Source organism: Larus michahellis, chromosome 2, assembly GCF_964199755.1.
Source record: "Larus michahellis chromosome 2, bLarMic1.1, whole genome shotgun sequence".
Lineage (NCBI taxonomy): Eukaryota > Metazoa > Chordata > Aves > Charadriiformes > Laridae > Larus > Larus michahellis.
The window spans coordinates 110,094,390-110,119,955 of NC_133897.1; the positions used below are offsets into that span (position 1 = coordinate 110,094,390).

A 25,566-nucleotide genomic window follows, 5' to 3' on the forward strand; every position below is an offset into this window, starting at 1 on the left:
CTGTCTAAGTTGGATTTACCAGAGGAAATACTTACTAAGCCTGTTTTATGTTCAACTTGCACATTAAAATTTTCATGCTGATTATCAATCTGTTTTTGCAAGACCCCCACCTCTACAGACTGCTTGCGATTGCTTCATCTACGCTTATGCAAGTGATTGTCACTAAAATGTGCTTACAATTTCTGAGGGTGACATCAAGAAGAGTGAAAAGTCTCTTGTTTTACAGGAACACTTAGAAATCTCCCTGGTTTGCTACTCTCCGTTCGACTGTAGCAATAATAATATCTTTTTTTTTTTTGTCTTATCTTTACATTCACATTTCTGTTCACATCTCTCTTTATACTTCCACACCTAGCAACTGCAAAGTCTTTCAAATCACAAAAAAGGGATGTCCCTACTTTTGTTGGATCTCCAGTGTAAAATGGCAATTCATTAACAAATAAGATATTCAAAGAGCAGTGCAGTATTCATACTAGCAAAATATTTGTATTGCATGTTTCTTTCATAAACCTTCTATTAGGAAGTTTAGCTACAATTTAGTTTTCGTGTTCCTACTTTCTGATTAGACTCTAGTCAAGAAACAGACAGTAGAATATAGCCCAGAGATATTTAATAGCTGTTGATTGGTTATTAAAATGCTGTCTGTCAGCTCGTTCATTTCTACAAATAATTTTGGTATGAAAATGGTGGGAATTGCATGGCTTTTGGATTATATCATTATTTTTAATAGGTTGTAATTTAGAATCAGTTGTGGTTGCAAAAACACTCCAGATAAACTACTTTTAATTTATAGCAGGATAAATTTGCTCTAAGGTGCAAAAATTGATCTTTGGACTCAATTTTAGGAGTTATAATGTTACATTTAAATGTTCAGCATTTTTCTGTTAGAACTGTTAAACCAAGCACTCACATAAAATGAATACAGGTCTGTGCCTGAAGTTGAGACTTTCTGCGTTTTTACAGACTAAAAAATGCATTGGTGTAAGAGCTACCAGACAATGAAAATCCCTTCTTGGAATTATTTTTAGGTAAAGGAGTGGGGAAGAAAGAGAGACTTGCCCACAAAATATGAAAAGTAGCTTAAAATTGAAGAATAAAATTACAAATCTACTATGGAAAGTCATGCATTTTTAGAACCAAAATATAACTATTTTAACCTAGTGTTAGGTAATTGAAATTGTAATGCACATTTTACATTCAGAACTGCTAAAATGTAGAATATTTTAAAAAAGAACTCAGTTTGCTGCCTCTCTGTTTCAGAATGTTTTACGATTACTAACCTGAAGTAAAGATCAGATAATATCATCACATTTTGATATTGAAATAAGAAAGTAATATGTGATATGCTATACAGGCAGATTTTAAGGATGCCCATAGTTTAAGCTACTTGTTGCTTTTCGTCATTTTCCTTTGTTTTATTTGCTTTGATACTCTTTGGGGTGAAATTTGCATTGTAGTCTTTGCACTACATTCACTATTTATATAGTTGGAAAAGTCTTGTTTTGCTTAATCAGAAAGATTTGTCTATTTCTTAGATCAATTTAATTTAAAACAGGTAATTTTCCAACAGATCTAACAATACAATAGGTAATACTGAATTAAAGTATTAGTTCTTTTGTAGGTGGAAACCATTATTCACATTTTGCTTTGCAAGTCACAGAAAGTTTTGATTTCTGCCACAGGCAGTAGAAATGTGTTCCATCATGGTCCCTTATTTTTTTCTGTATTTCAACTATGTTACCAAGACCTTTTGAATCTACATGATGCTAAAAGAAGAAAGATGTAACAGAATGTCTTCCTTATCCATCCTTTCAATCTTCTTAACCCAGCAAAATACTTTTTTCTGAAGATGAATGACTTGAGAGGCCAGAGAATGTGTATGGTAGCCTCAGCTGTCCTGGCTATCCTGAGTGTTGTGGGAGGTTTCATTCCAGACCTTGCTAAATAGACAAGGTACATACCCATTACAGAGTTGTTGAGAATGGAGCAATGTCAACAAGATCGCATGGGATATTGGATACACAGATCCAGGTCTTCCCTCCGCAGCCGCGTTGCCTGTAGCATAAAAGGAATTGCAATCGCTGCTGTTAACAAGCTGCAACTGGCAGCAGTTTTCAAAAGAACATTACTCGCAGGCTTTCTATCAGGGACACAAACATAATGAAGACCTTTTAAATGGAAGGTGATATTAAATTTGAATCCCTCATTCTCAGGCCACTGACCTAACTGTTAAATCAAACTCTTTTGAGACAACAAAATTAGAAACATTCAAATAAACAATAGCATAAGGGATATTCAATTGGGAAAAAAAAAAAAAGAAAAAAAGACATAAAACCTTAGTAAAAGACTTTGTACTGGACAGACAGTACATTACTGGAACTAAATATGGATTAGAACTGGACAGTATAGTACTGGAACTAAAAATATGATAATATCTGAAATAAGATTAATAAAACTATCTTAAGGGAGAACTCTAAGGTTTATATTATTTGCTGCAATGTTGAATTTATAGAGGACAAACTCTTTTTTGCTTTGGCACTATTTTTTTTTTTTTCCAATTTATGAGTGACAGTTGTTGCAACCTTAAAATTGCTAACTAAACACTAGAGGAAGCGTAAGCTGTCACCTAATATTTTCCTGTTTTACTTTTTACATGGAATTATTACACACTGGAAGCCAAAACACATCCTAGTAGAGCAAATTATAAAATATAAATAACAAAAGAATAACTGAAATCGATGTGACTGAACACTGTCTTTATGTATTCATTTTGTTTTGAATCTGGCCAGGATAGAATCTTTCTGCAAAATAAACTCTTTTTCAGTAATTTACAGATCTTTAAGACCGTCAGTGGTGAATAATATGGCTAAATAAAATAGCAATTTAAAGTTCTTGAAGTTTTATTTTGCTGGACAATTTTCTTTTTAAAGCTGTTTTTATAACTATATTAAGCAATATTATATACTGTTATTATATTAAAAATATTTTAAATACTCTGCCCTCATTCTCATGCAGCATAAAGAAGGTTTGCAGCTCTTCATTGTTAGCATTCAGATGGTATAACTAAACTGATGAGTTCCCTTAAATAAAAAGATTGCAAAAATTAAAAAGTATTTACAGAGACAATGCTTGGCAAACGATAAAGACACTAAAGTTAAACACACTTTTGCCTGTAGAGAACCTTTTCAGAATGTTGAAAAGGATATGTAGAATACATGGGGAACAATTTACATGGCAACATGGTCAATTTTTCCCTCTCACGGTTCATAAATTGAAGTGGGGTAATGCCATCTGTCAAAACTGGTTGGAAAAAAACAGGATCAAAAGACTTCGCAAAGAAAACTGTGTTTATTTAGAGTCTTTTTAATAATTTGAAGTTGTTAAATGAGATCTAGATACCTAAACAAAAATTTATCAGGAGATGGAAAAAGGAGCTATGTTTTATATTGCTTTGTAAACAGCTTGTCACTCGCTGGATGTGGTCAAAAGTAAACAGAGCTTACTTCTTAGGAGTTTTACCCATGGTGACTAAATAGAGGAAGCAAAAACTGAAAAGACGTGAAACTTTATTAAATCATTAACCTGTGATTTCTGGATGATTGCAAGCACTCTGAAAATTTCAAGAAAACTGCCAACAAACTTCATAAATAAAGCTGAGAAAGTCATAACACAGCATCATGTAAGAATTTATATAATCCAAAAAACTCTAAATGTTCTCTGCATATTTTTTGAAATTTACTGAAAACAGTCATAGAAGCACACATCCTCGTACACAAAACCATGCTTAATGTTACGTGTTGGCATGAGAAGTATGAATGTGCAAACTGCTACAGAAGCTCTCTAGTGCCCTGATGCAATTGCATGGATTTTTGAGAAGATGGACACAGACTAGTAGTCGTCTTAACTTTTGACTTATCCATGACATTTGAGGTGATATGAAACAGGATTTTTTTTTTTCTAAATGCTGCAAATTCCTTCTCTCTTCCATCCCTCAGATGAAGAACACAAAAAGAGACCATTGTCCAAGGGTCCATGAGCCACAACAATGGGTCACGCTTATGATGCCCTTCCCAGGCGCCTCAGCTTCCCATGGAGCCACAGAAAACTTGAGGGAAAACATGAAGGGAGACAAGGATGTTTGCCAATACCGTGCAAACTATAAAACCCCCATCTTTGTTAACAAATTGGAAAACAGTGCTGGTTTCAATTACTGCCCTGTTCATCTTCAAACAGCTGATGTCTCACTCTGTCTTTCCTCATGAGATGCAGACAGCTGTTGAAGAAGATTAAGGGCATTGCTGGTGCTCTTTTTATGTATCACTGTGATATATATTGGCTCAGCCAAAATTTACCCTTAACGGTGATTCCCAATGGTAGATGAGCTAGAATGATTTATGCTACTTTATATCCCATGAGGTACCCCCGGAAAATAAAAAGACATTTCCAGACAAATTAAGATGACAACCAGACTTACAGAAAGAAAATGTGGTAAGTGTATTGGTTTTCCCCTAACATCAAATTTAACATATAAATTGAATCGGTTTCAAATGCCAGATCATTAGATAGCTGGCGTACACAGCTATTTTCATAGAAGACTGACCCATGAAATGTATAAATAGCATTTGGAAATGTCACATAGAGATAAACTGTGCTGATTGCTCATCTTTTCATATGGGCGCTTTCAGGAGTGTGCAAATGTTATAAAATTAGACCCATTTTCTGGTGCCTTACATGTAACATTATTCTACTCAATTCTTTATCTATCTATCTCAGCTATTTTTTTAAGTGATCATCTTATGAAAAGATTTTTTCCCACTTAAAGATTATGGGAAAACAGAGCCTAGACTCAAAGACTGTCACAGTTTAAGACCAATTTGACAGTGTGGAGACTAAATGGGCGCGGTTACCCTAACATTTTAACCACAGCTATATGAGTTTTTTTACAAGTGACATGACTCTCCTGACCTGCAGGAGGAGACGATGCCCTCCAAGAGGAAGATCAGGCAGGTCAGCACAGCAGTCCCCACCATGTGGGGCAGTCTGAGATGGGGCTGTTGGTGTCCCTGGGGTCTCTCTGGTTCCCTCTTAGAGTCCTCCTACGTGTACCCAAATAGTTTCTGCACTCACATACTCCAGGGTTCCCTCCCTCATGTACCTCCGGGGTGTCTCCCTGAACAACACTAACCCCCATCAGTTGCTGGTTCCACAGGCAATATATGACCGGGATTCCCTGTTCAAGTTCACTCAGCACCCTGCACCAGCCCATGGACATAGCCGTTGCTGGGCCCTTCTGGGCTTTTGTCCTCTGCTGGCTGATCCCACAACCATGGGGAGGCTGACTGCACCCAAGGTGCTTCACTGTTCTGGTGACAGGTCTGCTGCCCTGCGCAGTGGACTTCACATCCTAGTGCTTCCAGGCCCAGCCATACACATATACAGACAAGTAGCAAATTTCACGAGATAGATCAGTAGGAGCAGCTAAAACAGAGCAGCACTGCAAACTGCGTGCAATGGGAGCCTGAGCCTCCCCCAGATGCTAACCCAAAGCCAGATCCTGAAGCATCCTCTCTTGATGGGCAGAGCTAGTTAGTTCCACCACTGCCATCTGAATGACCCAGACAAGTAACTGCATGCTCTTAGCGACCCAGCATTAACAAAACAAAACAAAAATTTCCTGTTACACTGAGTCCTTAAAACCAAACCTAAGAATTAAGTTACATTAGAAGAACATTTTTTTCTGTAAATAATATTGTTTATTTCCCACAAATTAAACTATTCTCTCAGAGGAAAAATAAATTTAAAGCAAGAATTTACCCCCAAATATGGGTCTGCAAACATGGGTTTGTTGCATTTTGCATTCAAAGAAACTCTGAAATATAAATTTATAATCATAATTTCCAGATATATTATATAAACTGGAAACATAAATAATTCAAAGATGTGAATAACTGGTAAGTTGTTGTAAATCATGGATTTTTGCTTTTCTGTCCATGTTTTTTTTGTTGCATGGTTTGCCTTTTTTCTTTTTTCTTTTTTTTTTTTTTTAAATCTCTTTTTCTGATAGATAGCCTCTCCAGAATAATAGCTGATTTCCAAGTGGAGAAATACTGTTTAAGTCTGAGCTACTACAATCTGATTGAGTCCATTTTGTTTCAAATGAAAACAAGGCAGCACAGCAGAGTGTTGTATCATAAAAATGATAGACTGTATTCCTCAGTATTACTAATCATAAATGTCAGGGAGAGTAAAAAGTATACTATTTCAGTAGGATATCTGAAGATAAACCCTGTTGTAACAAATTCAGTAGCCTTTTACAGACAGCAACTTTAGATTTCAGTTTGCAATTGTCGTGTATAGACTTTCTTTTTTTAGTCTGGGTATGTTGGAGCAATGCTCACTATTACCTAAACCGAGGAATTGAGATGAGCCTACACAGTCACGTAGCAGAACCTATTGGAGAAGAAATTGATGTCAGTAAAGGATTGAAATCATATTCACCTGTAATGCATGAAAAATGTGAAAGTTGTAATGTATATGTGACAAAATCACAGAAAACTATGAAGTGAGGAAATAAAGGAAACTTAGTTTTTCTTTGATGTTTTTTTCACATCCAAAAGAAACATGTTTATTTTCTTTCTACAGTACGACATAGTATTTATGATTTACATATGAAAGTATGATACTGTAGTAGTATGATATTATGATAGTAATCATATTGATCATAAATCATAGTAATCATATGGAAGAAAAGCATTTTGGTAACAATCTGTGTTAAGTAGGGATTCAAAATGTGTGAGAATATAACATTCTTCTTCTTGTTCAATCTAGAGACAAAAGGTGTCTAAAAAGTGCTTACATTTTAATTAAGGTAACTTGTACCAAGAAGATAAATAGCCTGTTTTATAAGAAATTCAAACATGGTTTTAAGATAGTTAATCAACAAAAAATATTTGTTCTGGTCTAATTTCCTTTACCGGAATCATTTGTCTCTACCTAAAATTGCAAAACATTCCTATCAGAGGAACTGTGAGCTATACTCCTAAATGTAAATTAGTACTAACTTATTTAACAAGATGTACCTTGATCTTCACTAATATTAACATGAACTCAGAAGTGAAAGAACTTGCTCAAAAATAGAATATTTCTTTAGGGATGGCAATTAGATTAAGAATGCAGTTCCACTGACCTGTTTGTAGATGTCTTTTAGGTAATTTATTAGCTTAGGTTAATTGTCAAGATCCTCCCTAGACAGAAAAAGAGTTATTTAGACTTCATATCTTAGTTACCTTTCTTACAATGCAGGAAAATAAAGACGCCTTTCTTTTTCCATTGAATATTGAGGGAGCCTCTATAGGTACATTGCACTAGGTCTTTAAATTTCAGGTGCTTAAATTAATAAACACAATCTAAAAAAAACATGGGAGCCTATTAAAACCAAAAATGCTATCTATGCTATAAAGAATAACCATTCACAGGCATGGAAAAAAATTAGATAAACCCTTAGATTATTAGCAGGCCTATAATACATATGAGTCCACAAAAACCACCAGAATATTTCATCTTGTAGTCACAATTTTTCAATAAAAAGGAACTTTATTCCATCTTATGTTCTGTTCTTCTGGTAATAAAATTAATTTTTCTACCTCATTTAGCAGTTGTATTTAGCAGGCAATGATTCTAGGAGTACAATTAATTCACACAAATAGTACTAATAAAGGTAAGATAATAAAATAGTAAAAATGTAACAAGTAAAGCTAAAAAATAAAAGGAAAATTAAACTTTTTGGACAGTGTAACTTGGCCAAGGCTCTGATATATCTTGTCAAAGTGACAGTGGGTACCTGTGGAGAAGCACTGGATGTTTTTTACTCAGCAGAAACTGTGAATAAGTTTGATTTAACTGAGGCAGAGAGGCTGCAAATTGATTTCTTGATTCATTTAGGACACAGTCAGAGGTAGCATATAGAAAACCCTAGAGAGAAGAGAACAGCATTACTGTTTCCTTCCTTAATAGGTGTAAAAGGTTGGAACTCTGTCAAGTGGTGGCAAGTTCATCTGTGTAAAAGACAATGTAAGGTATTTGCCCATCAGACACATCGATTGCTTGATGCAAGGGAGAACCATAGGTGACAACCTCAGCAGCTGCTGATGGCTTGCTGTCTCCCGCAGCTGGAGGAAGGAGATAACCAGGGGATGCTGAGCCAGACCAATCCTGCTGCCAGTCACACCACCAAGCTCAAGCATTCAGGCTACTACTGACAAATCGCAAGAGGTTTATTAGTCACAGCCTTCTCCATCTTGCTTTATATTGCTTCATGAAGTTAACAGTTCAAAATTAGTTCACAATCAGTTAAAAATCAGTTCAAAAAATCAAATTTAAAGTTATATATTCTCACCTCCCTCTCTTAAGAGAGGAAATAAATTCAAAGAAAACAACCCTCTTCAAGTTTTGAAAAACTAAATTGTTAAACTGTGTGGATTTCACATATAAAACCCATTTTTAAACACCGATGTATTTATAAACAATGGTCATAAAATACCATGGAAACATTTTTTTGTTTAAAAAAAAAATCATTCACTTATCTTTCACTGAAGTCACAATGACTTATAATGTCTTTCTCTTGTAGCCTTCATTCAGGCCACAATTATAGCAGGGGAATCTTTTACCACATTTTAAGATTAATTTGCCATTTGCCGATAACCTTAAGCAAAACCTATAGAGTTGAATTTACTCCATTAAACTCAACCAGTCAAAGACCTCTTTCTATAAAGAATGAGAAAGCCAGGAAGAATCTTGATTATCAGATGAGTAAAGGGATTATGCTCCAAGTGCTTTCTGTTTTGCATTTGTTCTTGTATTGAGCCAATCTTTATGTGTTGATTACTTATCGGTTAGAAAATTGTGCTAAAATCTTATCAAAAGCTATTATCTTAAAGTATTAATCTGCTTTCCATTCTTTTCATCCCTCTACTTCCTACACAGGAAAAAACTGATTCTTGTGGAGATTTTTCTTTTGTTTGTTTTTTTTTTTTTGGTTGGGTTGTTTTGGTTTTGGTTTTATTTGTTTGTTTTCTTTTGTTTATATTTTTTTAAATTCATAGCAGGTGATTTCTTTGTTCAAACAACAAACAACAAGAGGGTCTGACCAGGGACAACAAAAGTGGCTGGTGTTAGAAGAGAGGGAAAAGGTACACTGAAGTCATGATGCTACTGAAGAAACTTTTGTTAAACTATAAGCTATAAACTATAAAATATTCTTTAAGGGGATTGCAGAAGAGCAAGGTAGTCCTCTGAGAGTGTAAAAAGGAGACTTCTTACAATTCATTTACCATTTAGCACAAAAAGAACTGAATTTTTGATACAGAAGAATGTTATACTGAGAGCTCGTGGAGGAAGTGCTCTTCAAGGTGAAGTGCTTTCATTGCAGATGTATTATGTGGCCTGTATACTGAATCAGTCACTATTTCCACAAAGATGGTGTTGTAAATCCAAATAGACTTAATTGTAAGAATCCTGATAGCAGATCGTAATTTGCTCTAACATTGCCTTTTCACAAACCCTGTTTGGTGTCTATTTGATCTTAGCTGAAAATAGTTCAGCATCCAGTTTGATATCAAAATTTGCAGAAAAAAAAAAAATCAAGTTGTGTGATCCACGGATAAATATGTCCTCTTTTCCTGTTTATATGAACCAACTAGATTTGTATGAGACAATAATTTATTTTTTTCTGATTCTCTTTAACAGAGAAAAATATTCCTTTGAATCATTTCAGAGAATTTGATCAGCTTGGAATTTTTCCACTTTGAAATAGCTCAGAGTTCAACCATTTCCTCAAGGTAAAATATTTTTTTCAAGCAAATTACAATTTTAAGCAGTAGTACTGTTCTATTCATTTATTTTAAATATTGCTCTGTGTTTTCTGTAAAACTCATCTGATATGAAGTAAAGAAAATGGCACGATATCCCAAAAGGCAAATTCAGAACATCTAAAATCCCTTAATTATTCCCTGTTCTAGCTGGCATGTTACCTTTTTTCTTTTGGAGGTTTTGTGTGAATGTTTCAGACATTTGTTTCTTTAAGTTTTACTTAATCCTTCTTGACACTATTTCAGCAATGAGTTAATACATTAGATTTATTGGTTACTCTACTGAGTAGAGCTTATTTTCACGTTCCACTGAGGAAGCTTGAAATTTATATTTATTGGTTAAAAAAATTATACTTTCTATCCAGTGGGGATTTTTTGTTTTGTTTCCGCATTGCTATGCTAGCGTTCTTAGCATGGATAACAGCCCTGGCCCCCCAGAGAGGGGGATTTCCGCACAATGCTTAAGATTCCAGAGCACCATGCCAATACCCTGCCCCTGTTTCTACACCTTTGTTACCGCACAGCTGCGAGGGTGAAATAGTACAATAACATAATCAGCATTAGCGACGTACATTTTGAGTCATATTACAGTTTAGGGCAAGCAGGTCACAAAAGTAATTTGAATGAAAATGAGAGGGGAAATGTAGAGAATTTACTTTTGTAGCTGATAGTTGTTGGTAATAACAGCAAGAACTCAAGACTAAAATATTTTTAGTGCTCTCTTGTTCATCATTCTCTACAGCAAAACTGTGAGAAGAGGGTGTAATCCCAGTTTATCTCTACACGGATTTTCAGACAGTTGCCTAAATACTTTAATCTTAGGTATTTTTAAACAAAGCACTAGTGAAATGATGATGCATTACTGAATGAAGTTTCAACCCAAGGTAACTGAGAACATCTCTGTATTTTGCAAATACACTGCACAGGAAAATACCCTGCCATTCACTATACTGGCATATGATGTCTTTTGTGAAAGCAGTTAAATATATTTCTGGAATTTAGGCACTGATTTTCAGAGTCATATTTTAATTCTGCATGTCCAGAGAACATAAGTTTTCCTTAAAATTAATGCTTAGTGTTGAAAGCTACATAGGCTGTAGCACGCACAGTACAAAATTCATATGCCCTGTAACAGCCTTTGCGGGGGGGGGGGAACCTAACCAAAAAAACCCCCCACAAAATCTAGTTTTATATCAGAACTCCTGAATTATAGGGCATTTTCTAATAAAAACATTTTTAATAGGAGACTTCTAAAAAGCTAAAATGTGCTGAACAGCAGTGGACGTTGGAGAAGGGAGATGAGAGGAAACCTATCATTAAGGTAACTGCCTATGTTATCTCACAGCTCATGAGAGCTTCCTGGACAAAGCCAAACTTACCTAAAAAAAAAAGCACCCCAACTCTTCTATTATTGTATGGGACAATGAAAGAAATTCACAGTAGTGGTGTATCTAACTGTTCCCTGTTTTCTTTCACTTTTGTTAACAATCTTTTCATTTCTCTGAATATTTTTCCACATCCTGTTACCTCTCATGCCATTTATCCACTATTTACAAGTCCTGGCAAGAACTATGAAAGGATCCAAACCTCCTGGAATGACAGGAGATAGCCGGCATGACACAAAATGTAAATCTAGTGATAAACTCTGATACCATGGTGAGCAATGGAATTCCACCCAGGGAGAAATATAGGTGTCAGTCTGCTCTCAGAATTTAATGTGCAGGTGAATCTTTCAGGTTCAACATCCTGCTGAAAGCTGGCACTAAAATTAAAATGCAAGAAAAGAATGAAATAAAGCAACATAAAATACAATAAAGCTGCAGTGACAATTCCCATCTCGGCTGTTTTTTCAAACTTGCAGGATTAAAATGAATAACTGATGTACTCAGAAATGTCATGAAAAAGAGCCACAGAATTCATTAATCTAGGGAATTAAATTATGTAGAATTGGTTCTCTAAGACATTGAAGTTATAGGTAGATTCGATGATTAAAACGTCCCAAATTATAGGTATACTCAATGATTAAAATATCCCTATCCATTTACTGGTGCAAAGTTCCCAAAGAATGTTTATGACATTTATAATATTTACCAATGCTGTTTAGGAAAGGTGCAGTGCAGCAGGCCTGGTTTACGATTTTAATCTGCCCAATTGCTAAATGTTGCATAAAGCAGAAGGTGTAGGAAAGAAGGTCAAAATTAAGCAGACAGAAAAAGAAAATTGTTATTGTTCTCAGAGTTAGTGGTTGATCTCAAATCAATTCAAAGCAAAAGACTTTCAGTTCATGATCAAAAAGCTGAGAAGCAGGAAAGTCTCTGAACTAAGTAAATATGTAATTTTTTTTTTTACTTAATTTTGTCACATCCATCTTGACACCATCAGCATAACAGTTGACTATGCCACACTCTTATTTTAAGCCAACAGAATGCAGTGCCCCTAAATAGATCACGCTGCCCATGACAAAATGATGTGATTCATAACACATTTTTCAAGAGACGTCTCCTTCAGTCTTGCTCTTCCACATCTTGTGTCATGAGCAGCATCACTGCAAATTATATCTGTGGACTGGGAACAATAAGAATTGACTGTGGTCCCTTTGTTTTCACTAGACTGCAAAATTCAAAGTGTGTTGTCCTCTGTTACTGTTAAATTCACATGGGTTTTACAGAGTTTAACAGACCAGTTTGGGAAATTTTTTCAAAATAAACTCTAAATAAATGGATAACATAATTCATAGCCTCTCTTAATACGGAAAGCACTGCTGTTACCATGCCCTGGTTTCTAGTTCCTTTTCATTCCCCTTGACTTTTTGATTGTCTTACTATCCAACATACAACTACTTTTGAGATATCACGGGGCAATCAAAGCCTATTTTTCACTAACTAAGGAACTGACACTTATTTATGAAATATATATATAATACATTAACAGTGAACTTTATAGACCTAAATAATTTAAGACCATTACTATCTGCAGGATATGAGTTCTGGCTTATATAAACTAGTGAATTAAGTCTTTGTCCATTCAGTTACTATGGCAACTTTATGGACTTCCCAGTTTCAGCTGGCTTGCAATGAATTAAACAGTCAGAAACTCTGACAGACTCCTGAAAGAAGGGGAATTATGTGGATGAAACCAGCTTTAAAGAAGTGAGATATCCATAGAAACCTATTTCAGCAACTTCTTTTGTAAGAACTTATTTTGGGGACAAATTTAAACAATTTGATTTAGTGAATTATGGTATCTTTGGGAGCTCATGCATATTCACATGTTTATATGCATTGAAGTTATCCACTCGGCCGCATAGGAACCTGAGAATGCTCTCGCGCCTGATGAGGGAAAGGAAATGCCTACAAAGGAGGCCTATTGATGCCCAGGTCCAAGGCCAAGAAGTGGCTTGAAAAGTATCCACTCATTTCAATGGACTTTGAAGTGCTAATTCTTCACTACAAATTTTCATTAGCCACTGTGAAGGTATGAAGTTTGAGAGAAGTACCCAAAGTCTTAGGCATCAATTTCACAAAAAATATGCCTATCTCCATGAAGTGGTCTCGTCTCCTATCCTGGGTTTTTCTTAAAATATTATCTCCTAGAGGAAACTCCCCTCATGCCTCTCACATAGTAACTGCTCAGTAATAACTAAAATATCCCTGTATTAGCAGCACTGTTTCCAGCACAGATCCAAAACATAGCCCCGTACTAGCCACTATGAAGAAAATTAACTCTGTCCCAGCCAAAACAGCACACAAGGTCAAACATGTATCATCTTTGGATAAATTTGCTATTTGCAAAGGTCTCATGTTTCTTCACTAGTTCAACTTCCAAGACTTCTGTCTCCTGCTTTTCAACACAGTTCTTCACGGATCTCTGAAATCTTCTCAGACTACTTCTATCTTCCATAACCTCTCTTTGTTTCTTGATGACAAAACTTCTTTTGGTAGTGCATGTTATGCCACTTCATCATTAAGGTCTGATAACAATAACTTCTATAATTTTCTTAATCCATTCTCTTACCTCCTTTGTTCTGGAGAAACTACTTTGACTATGCAATGCACCACATTAATACCACAGCACCAACACCAGCCTTTGGTGTTTTTAATATTCTTTTGAAACAGCTGGGAGAATACTTAACAGAATGCTCTACTGCTTTCTACAAGACATGGTAGAAAGGAGTTGCACTGAATTTCTGCAACTCCTACAGATTTCAGTTGAGAGGACACAAAACCATAACAGAAGTAATATTTCTGAATAACTCCATTTGAACTAATCTGGACATATCTGTAAATTTTAGCTAAGACTGACTTTTAAAGCTGAGGAGAAAATTGAAACATGCAAAGGACCTGCCTGCTGCTCTCCACAGCCCTGCTCTACTGCAGTGTGCACAGCATAGGAGGCAAGTCATGTGAATGTCTTCCCTGGACTGAAAGGCCCCTGGCCCAGCATACTTGGTGCTCGTTTCCGATGCAGGTCTGACTCCATGTCTAGCTTCTTTCCTAAACACTGTGTGAAAATCAAGTTTTGGATTTTAAACACCAGGCTCTTCTAGTCTCACGTCTTGTCACTTACCACTCGGCATGATTCCTACCCTGGTATAGTCACCCTAGCCAGGATTTAGTTTTAGTGTGAACTACTCCTGTTTCTGCCTCTTTCCTCCACTTTTTTCTTAGCTTAAGAAGCTTCTTCGAGTGAAAGAAAAGAGGGTGATGAAATTTAAAAATGTTGAGTTTGATCGTGCATTTTAATGCTCTAGTAATACATAAAGTACTGAGGATGCCTGCACAGTTTGAGATACAAAAGCTAAGGCTACAAAGTACATAAATGCTCTTGAAATAGGCAAAATTACCCTCTGAATGACTCACAGGGACTCTGGCTCAACAATATAATACAGTACAATTTATTTTTTACAATAGGTTTCTATGAAGTAAAATATCAAAAGAAATCTGTACAGAGAGGTCTGTTTGAGGGATAGCATTGAACAGAGAAGCAACAGAGGCTCACACAGGTATTGAGGGGATAATGACACACAAAGATTAAAGAAAAAACTTAGATAAGGATGCAATAAACTAACTGTTATTGCAGATGAGTTACAGTGGTGGGAACAGAACCGACGGGTGAGTAGGTGGTTCATCAATCTTAGGTGCAAACAGAGAAATAGTTTTTAAATGAAGAATGAAGTTTTAAATGAAGTTTGTTATAGACCCCCTAATCAGGATGTAGAAACTGATGAAGTATTCTATAAGCGTCTGGCAGAGGTCTCGCGATCATCTGCCCTTGTTCTTGTGGGGGATTTCAACTTCCCAGATGTCTGCTGGGAATACTACACAGCAGAGAGGGAACAGTCCCGGAGGTTCCTGGAGTGTGTGGAAGACAACTTCCTAACACAGCTGGTGAAGGAACCAACTAGGGGAAGTGCCCTACTGGACCTACTGTTTGTTAACAGAGAAGGTCTTGTGGGGGATGTAAAGGTTGGAGGTCGTCTTGGGCAGAGTGACCATGAAATGACAGAGTTTTCAATTCTTGGTGAAGCGAGGCGGGGAGCCAGCAGAACTGCCACCTTGGATTTCCGAAGGGCAGACCTTAACCTGTTTAGGAGCATGGTTGAGAGTGTCCCTTGGGAGGAAGTTTTGAAGAGCAAAGGTGCCCAGGAAGGCTGGTGATACTTCAAGCAGGTGCTCTTAGAAGCACAGGAGAAGGCCATCCCCATGTCCCGAAAAATGAGCCGACGGGGAAGAAGGCCAGCCTGGCTAAATAGAGAGCTTCGGCTGGACCTCAGGAAAAAAAGGAAGGCTTACATTCTCTGGAAAAGGGGCTTAGCAACTTATGAGGATTATCAAGATATAACAAAGCTATGCAGGGGGAAGATTAGAAGGGCCAAAGCTCAATCAGAACTCAGTTTGGCCACTGCAGTTAAAGACAACAAGAAGAGATTTTTCCAGTATATCAACAGAAAAAGGAAAACTAGGGAAAATATAGGTCCACTGATGAATGAGACGGGTGCCCTAGTGGTGGAAGACACAGAGAAGGCAGAGTTACTGAATGCCTTCTTTTCTTCGGTCTTCACTGATAAAGCCGTCCCTCACACATCCCATACCCTGGAGGCAAGGGGGAAGGTCGGGAGAGAGGACGATTTTCCCTCAGTTGAGGAGGACCGGGTCAGAGACCACTTGGCCAAGCTGGACATTCATAAATCCATGGGCCCTGACGGGATGCACCCGCGAGTGCTGAGAGAGCTGGCAGATGTTATCGCTAGACCGCTCTCCATTGTCTTTGCAAGGTCATGGGGAACAGGAGAGGTGCCTGAGAACTGGAGGAAGGCTGACATCACTCCAATCTTCAAAAAAGGCAAGAAGGAGGACCCAAGGAACTACAGGCCGGTTAGTCTCACCTCTGTCCCTGGGAAGGTAATGGAGCGACTCATTCTGGATGTCGTCTCCAAACACATAGAGGAACAGGAAGTTATTGGAAGTGGTCAGCATGGATTTACCAAGGGCAAATCATGCCTGACCAATCTGATAGCTTTCTATGATGTTATAACGGGTTGGCTGGATAAGGGGAGAGCCGTAGATGTCATCTACCTTGACCTTAGCAAGGCTTTTGACACTGTCTCCCATAACATCCTCATTAGGAAGCTGAGGAAGTATGGGCTAGATGAGGTGACAGTGAGGTGGATCAAGAGCTGGCTGAGTGACAGAACTCAGAGGGTTGTGATCAGCGGCACAGAGTCCAGTTGGAGGCCTGTAACCAGTGGTGTCCCTCAGGGGTCAATACTTGGTCCAATTTTGTTCAATATATTCATTAATGAGCTAGACGAGGGGACAGAGTGTATCCTCAGCAAGTTTGCTGATGATACCAAGCTGGGAGGGGCGGCCGACACTCCAGAGGGCTGTGCTGCCATCCAGTGTGACCTGGACAGGCTGGAGAGCTGGGCAGAGAAGAACCTAATGAGGTTCAACAAAAGCAAGTGTAGGGTCCTGCACCTGGGAAGGAAGAATGCCAAGCACCAGTATATGTTAGGGGCGGACATGCTGGGAAGCAGTTCTGAGGAGAAGGACCTGGGGGTCCTAGTAGACAGCAAATTATCCATGAGCCAACAATGTGCCTTTGTCGCCAAGAAGGCCAATGGCATCCTGGGCTGCATAGGAAAGACTGTGGCCAGTAGGTCGAGGGAGGTCATTCTCCCCCTCTACTCTGCACTGGTGAGGCCACAACTGGAGTAGTGTCCAGTTTTGGGCTCCCCAGTTCAAGAGGGACAGGGAACTACTGGAAGCGAGTCCAGCGAAGGGCAACCAAGATGATTATGGGACTGGAGCACCTCCCTTATGAGGAAAGGCTGAAAGAGCTGGGACTCTTTAGCCTGGAGAAGAGAAGGTTGAGGGGGGGACCTGATTAATGTTTATAAGTATCTAAAGGGTGGGTTTAAGGAGGACGGAGCCAGGCTCTTTTCAATGGTTCCCAGTGACAGGACAAGGGGCAATGGGCACAAGCTAGAACATAGGAAGTTCCGTTCAAATACACGGAAAAACTTCTTTACAGTGAGGGTGACAGAGCACTGGAACAGGCTGCCCAGGGAGGTTGTGGAGTCCCCTTCTCTGGAGATTTTCAAGACCCGCCTGGATGCAGCTCTGAGGGATGTGCTTTAGGTAATCCTGCTCTGGCAGGGGAGTTGGACTAGATGATCTCTAGAGGTCCCTTCCAACTCTGAAGATTCCGTGATTCCGTGATTCCGTAATGGGGAAAAAAGTGGGGAGGGATCCTCAGTGCCTCAGCTTCTCAGTGAGAAAGGAGAATTCAATGTAGGGTAAGAATCATACTGTAGTAAAGTAAAAATTGGTTGCAAAAGGAGAGAAATGAATGAAAAGTTATAAAAAACAGAACAGAAAGTATGGAGAAATAACAAAATATTTTGCTATCCTTTGTTAAGAGAACTGGGTGTCTGGCTTTCTTCTATCAAAAGTACTAGTCCAGAAGATAAGTAATCTTATCAACTAACATCAACAATTAGCTGAAATAACATCAGCTGAATTTTGGGGGTTACTTTGAATTCTTCAGCCATATTGAATTCTTAATCCAATTTTCCAAAGCTCTTACTGCTTCTTTTTTTTTTTTGTTTGTTTCTTTTCCCCTCAAAAATAATATAATACACTTGAAGACTGACCAAATTTTAAGGACCCGAGACAAAAGTGTGTTAAAAAGGCAGTATTTTACCAGAAGTATGTGTGAGTGTTCAAGGCACCAAATAATAACTAGGAAATTTTCAAAGGCTATTTCGTACATAGATATATTATATTACAAAAACCTCCCAACAACATAGTACGAGCTGAACCATGACTTTTAGAAAGGCAAGTTTCAACACAAATTCTAGTGGTGTTCCTGACTTTCTGATTAATGGAGTTTTAGTCGAAAGGGAATTTATAATTAATAAGAATGTCCCAAGATATCTTAATTTGATTTGAGGTAAGGACTATATTGAAAGATAATGGAAGTATAATGGAATTTGAAAGATAACAAACAGTATTTTCTCCCCTCATTTTGTAGGAAGAGATATGTTGTATGTACCAAGTAGAAAGATGACAGAAGAAAATGGAATTTTATTTTAAGGATAAGCATGAAAATAATGGACAAAATTTATACTCTGAGATATCATAGGAAAAAAAAAAGAGTGTCAAGACCTAGGTACTGAATACTATGCAACCTAGATATTTTTATTTTTTTTTAACCTGAAACTATTCTCTCATGTTATGTTAGAATATAGGAATATCAGAGAGGTCTAAAGGAACTCATAGCCTTTAAAAATAGCTTTAAAGTCATGAATTTCTAGAGGATGCAATACCAATAGCTAGAAAAGGCATTCTATTTTTAGGATATTTTTTAAGACTCTCATAAAATGTGATTCCATTAAAAAAAAATAAATTAAAAATGCACACAATTTGCAAATCCAATGAGGTTTGTTGGACTATACCTAGAATATTTCATTCTACACCTGCATAAACAGAACAGAAAAGAAAGCAAATCCTTTTTTTTAAAATCTTTGTCATGAAATTGATTATACGACACCCTTTATTTGGCCTGGATGACCTAATGCTCTGTTCCTATCCTGTTCTGAATAGCTCAGTGCCTGGAAAGTGCTTAATGGAATCAAATAAGAACTACATTGGATTAATATATCTTTGGTGTATGAGATGCAAAAAAGGATATTAGCCTTATATGTAATTGATAAAATGATTGAAGAAAGAGGATAAGGCATATTCGCATATTCCTGGTAGCAGAGCAGAACAGTGAGGTATTAAAAAAGGAATAAGGGAGAGACAAACCTCAGCAGAACTGAATCTGAAGTTACTCCATTCAAGGGATAATGGAAGATTCATGAGCTGACAACTAGACTAAGGGAATAAAAAGGCAAAAAAAAATATTATATTTTTAGCAATTTTGTCAATTAAGTCTTTTCCGTCTCCACTTCTCACTATTCTGAAAGCTAGAAATACTCTTCAGTTTGTTGTCTCTATCAAAAAGCAGGCAAATTCTACCCTTTCCTGTCTGATGTTATCTCAGCCTTTTCTAAGGGAGGCACATTCTTTCAGCCTTTTTCCAACTGACTTCTACTGTGGTGGTGCACCGAGTGCATGTATGTATGTATGTGTGAAAGAGACATTTTCTGTTCAAGAATTTAAATTGTATCTTTCAACTATATTATATGTCAGAGCAAATTGTCTAGCTTATAATGAAAACTCTTAATACCGTTAAAAGTAATTGTTCCATGTTGTATTTACCTTAATGTGTTTTACTAGTAAACAGAGAACAAAGTGAGTTAAAGAAAATTAAAAAAATCTTTTTTTTCTTTCCTTACCTTTTTTTTTATGTGAAGGTATGGTTTCTTTAACTGCTTGTAAGGGACTGTTTTTATGATTACTTATTTACTTTACAAATGAGTCCTGGTAAGCTTACACAAGTATAAACATTTGAATTTGATTTCAGTCCAGTTTCCCGTTGACATAGACTGGATGACTTCATTTAAGGGTGTTTCTGATTTACCTCATTTTATGTGGAAAATTGACTCTAAAGCCAAAACCACTGGTTTAACATAAGTCAAATCATAGCAAAAAACATCTACTTAACTGAAATGTTGAAGTTTCTTTTTTTCCTTGGGCATTTCATATTTGGAGGAATTAAATCTCCTCAAAAACCATGGGAAAGGTGAATTCATTGCGCTATTAGTTTTAATGTATGCAAAGGATAATTATGAATGAATGCAAAAAAAAGGAACTTGAATCCTAAAGAGAGTTTTGGAGCATTTCATGAGTGCCTTCCCGAAAATCATTTGGCAAACAGATTCAAGTGTGAATCACAGAATGTGGTCCTTTACATCGTTATGCTGACAAGTGGTTCTTCAGTACTGAGTGGTATCCTGCAGAGCCGAAAATGTTCCAGTAGGATTTGCCCAGTGAATCAAACATCTTGTAATTGGATTTGCTACTTCTCTACAATAAAAAGCAAATGCCAGAAGGCAAGAATTTCTGGTTTTACTGTGTACATGTGTTAGTCTTTTTAATCAGCAAAATATTTATGCAAAAAGACATGGATTTAGTCATAATTTTCTATAGTGCAAACTATCTTAAAAATAAATAATAGTCATAGTTAAGGAAAGCTACAATTAAAACTAAACATTTTCGTATTTTTAGTGTAGATAGTGCAGTGTACCACAACTACTGGCATAACTGAATCTTTTAGCATCTCGGCATCTGTTTACTAAATTGATTTTTTCATCAAAATAAAATTGCTGAAGCTATTGAATGACTGCAGAAAATGAACATAATTTTTCATGAAGTTAAGTCCTAATGTAAGCATTTCAGTTTTTCTTTAGCTAAGAAGCATCTGGACTGAAGTAGAATGTAGTTGTGTGGCAGAATAGTCTGTGAAAAAGAACTAAGTATAATCATTAATTTACCAGTGTTCAGACAAAAGACGGACATTCCTTTCTTTTTCTTCCTTACAAGAAAGTGAAGTAGGAATATCTGCATCTCTTGTCTATGAAACTACTCATGAAGTAACTTCTATTCTTCAGTTAATAATATGTGGAAAAGCTATGCTTCCAAAGGAAGAGAAGATGCCACACCAACCTGGGAGAAATCCTAAAGGTTTAATTACCTCTGAGGAATCTGCTGTAGCTCTGTGTGTGTGTCAGCATGACATTCTTGGTGACACCTTCTGGTCTTTTTGGGTGATTTCAGTAGACTCCAAAAGAAACCTTTAATTTATCTTGATCACTTTCTGATGTTTCAGATTTAATTTTAATATTATCTCGGTTTCAGCTGAAACACAGTACCACAAGCTCTCACAGGGAAAGTTTAAAGGGATATTGGATTGCTTTTGGCTCCACCCATATGCAGTGTTTACCTTAACCAGCACTCCCAAAGGTCACTGGTGCAGAACAAAAGCAGTCTGGCAGACTCCTGCCCACCAGAAATGTACCCTTCCCCACACACTCTATTCTGTTGATGGAAATGGTGTGGGTCACTCTTTCTTTGTGGGCTGGGTCATCTTTACCAGGCTGTTTCTAAAGGAGCTCAAAGGAATTGCAAGAAGAAGACATGGGTCTCCTTCTGCCTTAGGCATGACTGAAGTGTTTGAGGATGCACTTCCAGCTCTGTGTAATACGATTGGTAACAGTGAGTGAAATAATGATTTCAAGTTTCCAAAGTCATGACAGTCTTTGCCCACAGAGTCACAGCAGTGGCAGCCGTCACCTAAGGGAAGTCAAACATAGGAATGCTGATCCAGGCTCAGAAATACTGGGCTGGTCCCAGCTACATATATCTCCAGCAAATTGCAGATCAGCAACCAATTGCTCAGTTCTAAAAATACGGTTGGAACAGGGTTGAAAAAGGCAAGAGATTGCCTATGTCATCTTGTATGCTCACATTCATTAGGAAATAGGTATCATGCAGACATTTCTATAGGACAAAGTTCAAACTAAAGAGCCTAGCACCAGTAGTCACTGGGTTTAATTCAGAAAAGCCGTGTTGGTTTACTCATGTCTTTTTGTGATTAATATAACTCCACAAAGGGAATGAGAATGACCAAAGATACAGTGGTGTGAGGTTGTAAACCATAGAATATGTCACCCCATCCTCTATACTATCATCTTCTTTGGCTTGTGGGCTGAACAGGGAACAGCTCTACCACTTGTTTTCTTCAGTCACTGCTAGAAATCTCATCCTTCACTTTGACCCCTTTCCCCTTATTTAAGACAAATGTCCTACTTTTCCCTACAGTTCCTATAGGTTTATAATGGGAGACATAGCATTTGAAGAAATAAATATCACAATATGATACAGTAAAAGACATTTTGAATCCATACTAGAGTATGGACAGAATTCTGGCTGCTGCTTTTCATACTTTGAAGACTCAGGGTTTTGTCACCTGAAATGGCATCTGGACTTTTTCTAGAGTGTCACAGATATTCCAGTGAAATACTGGGGTCAGATAATATGTATTAATATACTACCTGGAAGGACAATCAGTAAACCATTATAAAACAATAGGAATGACAGAATTTCTTGTCTGTCAGCTGTGCACTGATTAAAATCCACAAACCTAAGGGTGCTAATCAACTAACAAATTTATTTCTCTAAAGCTATTTTGCCCATGTATAACTGACAGATAATTACTCTGGCAGTTCTATATAATACTTTGAAGACCTTCCCTAATAGTACAATAGCATATTTACAAAATGAAGAAAATAATGTACCAATTAAAATAAAGTTAAATTTATGTCACATTCATAACATCTTAGTAATTGCTCTCCATGTAAGTGAAGTGGTGGGTGACTAGTGGAGACACATATAGCTGTACTATGTTAACTGAAGACGTTGCATTTTAGATGTTACTTCTGATAACCGGAGTAAAATTAAATTCAGTATACTTGTTAGACATAGAAGTGCAAATTTATTAAAAAAAACCCAAAACAACAAAAAAAGTGTGTGAAAGACCAGAAAGTCAAAAAAGGCTACATTAAATATTTAGATTCAATACAAATAATAGCTAAAACTAAAAAAAATAAAAAGAAAAAAAATCAAAATTAAATGTTAAGCTAATCATAAAGAAAAGAAAGTAGGCAGATAAACATAAGCTGAGAGGCATTATAGAAAAGGTGACCTGAGATTTAGCAGGACTGTTATCAAATTTACCCATTTACAAAAATCAGCCAATCAACCAATCAACCACATAATATCTATATGTGGCATACGAAAACTGTGAAATTCATTAAAAAATGAAGTTCAAATAGCAAAATAAATTCTTGCTAATTTTAGTCCTTTCTTCCCAGTGTTGCTTTTTATCAACTCAGTTAAACATTACTGTCACAATAATGACTTCTGTGTCAATCTGTGGTGGTAGTTATCAACGGAACTGGAGACTGAATCCAGTATCATTGGAGATAAATAAGCCATATTTATTCCTTAGTGGTTTAATATGTCTTTTTCTAGCATCTCCAAATAAAATCCTTACATTACATGAAGAATGGAAAATTTATATAAAAAAATCTTTGTACTGATTACAAAAGATCAAATCACAGCTAAAAATCAATGAAGATGGTAATGAAGAGTTTCTAACACATCAAACCTGTAGAAAGTGTTATCTGCCTCTATGTGAAATTTATCAACGGTAAGAAGCGGCAAGAATAGGATTAAGTCCACTACTTTCCACAGTCTGGAAGATTTTATCATTGTTCTACACAGATTGGAAAAAAAAAAGGCCACGAAACATCTGCATTAATTAAACTAGTTGGTATATATATGATTAATTCTTTGGGAATTCTAGCAGTAATATAGCCTAGGTGTCTACCATATTGTGTGAAATCTAAACTGGTCAATGAAAATGAGTCCATATACAGCCTTTTATAGAAGGAAAATAGAGCAGCTGCACTATAGTACACTAGGATTATCAGTAATCAGCCATATAAAATGCAACTAGGACAAAAAGCCAGTAGACATAGTACAAATGAACAAATGTATAGTTGAAACTAAGTAGGTTTCTATCCATTCAAGCTTTTTCTAACATGCTAATCCATAGGTGTTAGTTACAAATACCCTTTCTACTTTATCCTATTAAGTGAAAATTAAAGATAGCAACATACAAGGGAGACTAATTTCACTATAATCATAATAACACTGATGCACAAAAGAGAACTTGCAACTGAAACAACATCATGTTAGTCCTCTGCCTGCGATAAGAAATGTATCTCAGAAGCTGCATATTAATTAATTAGATTGGCTTACATGAAGTTTTCCACTTTGTTGTTGTTGTTATTTGCTTGATGTTATTAAAACAAGCAAAGACACCATCATAATCCACTAAATTGGAATGCCAGTCTTTCAGTCTGTCATTTTTGCTTCTCCTCAAGGAGAACCTTTCAAGGACAGAAAGATTTGTTTATCTCAGGAGTCACTGTTCCAAAAATCCTGCTGTAAAGTAACACCGAGGTCATCTATGAGATGGTTCTAATGGTTTCTAGTTGAGGAGTATCTACCATACCCCTTGTTACCATGTTTCAGTGTTTTGTAACCTCCTAATTAAAAGGCTTTACTTACATCAAGTTATGGGGATTTTGTTACAAAATTAAGCTGTTTTTTCCTTATTCTTCAGCTAACAGAACTGGAACAAAATTTATCCTTACCTTCACTGTAATCAGTTGTTTTGGAGGTTTTTAATACTTTAGAAGACTGATGTTTTGTCTGCCCTTAGTCTTTTATTTTTTCCACCAACAAATATTTAATTTCACTATATCCTAGTGGCTGTATTTTTTAGAACTCTTTTTCTTACTGTGGTTATTCATGCAATGCTAGGAAGTAGCAGGTATTATTTTGTAATGTAAAGACATGACCATAACTTAAAATAAATTAGTATTAAAACAAAGGGAATTCAGAACGAAGGCAGGCTGCCAGCACACCTAGTACTAATATCCAGTTTCAAATGGTGACAGGATGTCACTTGGTGATGGTTCTACAACAAACCTAACAAAGGACTCTGCAACTTTGTGCCAAGAAGGTAAATCTGTTGCTAATCTATAGGAAATTTGTGATTTTCATTGTGTATAAAAGGAAGATATGGCTTTAAAAGCTGTAGGCTGTTTATTACAACTGCAATTGATATTCTCTTTACTCTGTTCTAAGTATCAGTCTTTATTATTGCAATCCAATGCACGTGAGAGTGGAGATGTACTTTCTGAAGAATAGGACAGGAGCAGAACTATGGTACCCATTTCTCTCGTTCCCTTGGGAAATTATTAGTGATAGCTCATTTGCTCATCTCTGAAAATATATTTGCCTTTTTTTTTTTCAATAAGAGATTATTCTATTAAAAAATTATCTATTTGTGCATATTACTATAGCACCTAAAAGCTCTGTGCTTTTACTAATCCTCCTTTCTGCAACATATTATAATTATAATTATAGCACAGAGTACAAGGTCATTCCATTTACAAAGACCTTACAAATTAACTGTAAAACAAGAGACAACTGATGGATAGGGAAAGACAGAGGAGTACAAGGGAATAATGAGACAATACTAGTTACTGTGATAGGCATCAGTCTCAGCAAAGAATCACCTTAAACACTGTGAACACTTTTTCCCTTCAAGTAGGTAACACTGAAATTTAGATTTTTTAAGGAAAGACTAGAAATAAAGGAGGGAATACGATATTTCT

At 36.6% G+C, this 25,566-nt stretch overlaps 1 protein-coding gene across 5 annotated transcripts in view; it reads left to right on the plus strand.

Moving 5' to 3' along the window:
* The window catches only part of CDH19 (cadherin 19), a 117,407-nt gene that overhangs the window by 48,508 nt on the left and 43,333 nt on the right, over nt 1-25,566 (plus strand). For 2 of the 5 annotated variants that reach the window (XM_074576558.1, XM_074576557.1), the window contains exon 2: nt 9,745-9,836. The exons of 1 other annotated variant lie outside the window; for it this stretch is intronic. The gene's annotated coding sequence lies outside the window, so the exon portion shown is untranslated. Of the gene's footprint in view, nt 1-9,744; nt 9,837-11,109; nt 11,188-14,248; nt 14,334-25,566 lie in introns of those variants that run through there. 2 more of the 5 variants (XM_074576559.1, XM_074576560.1) reach the window with 2 other exon arrangements.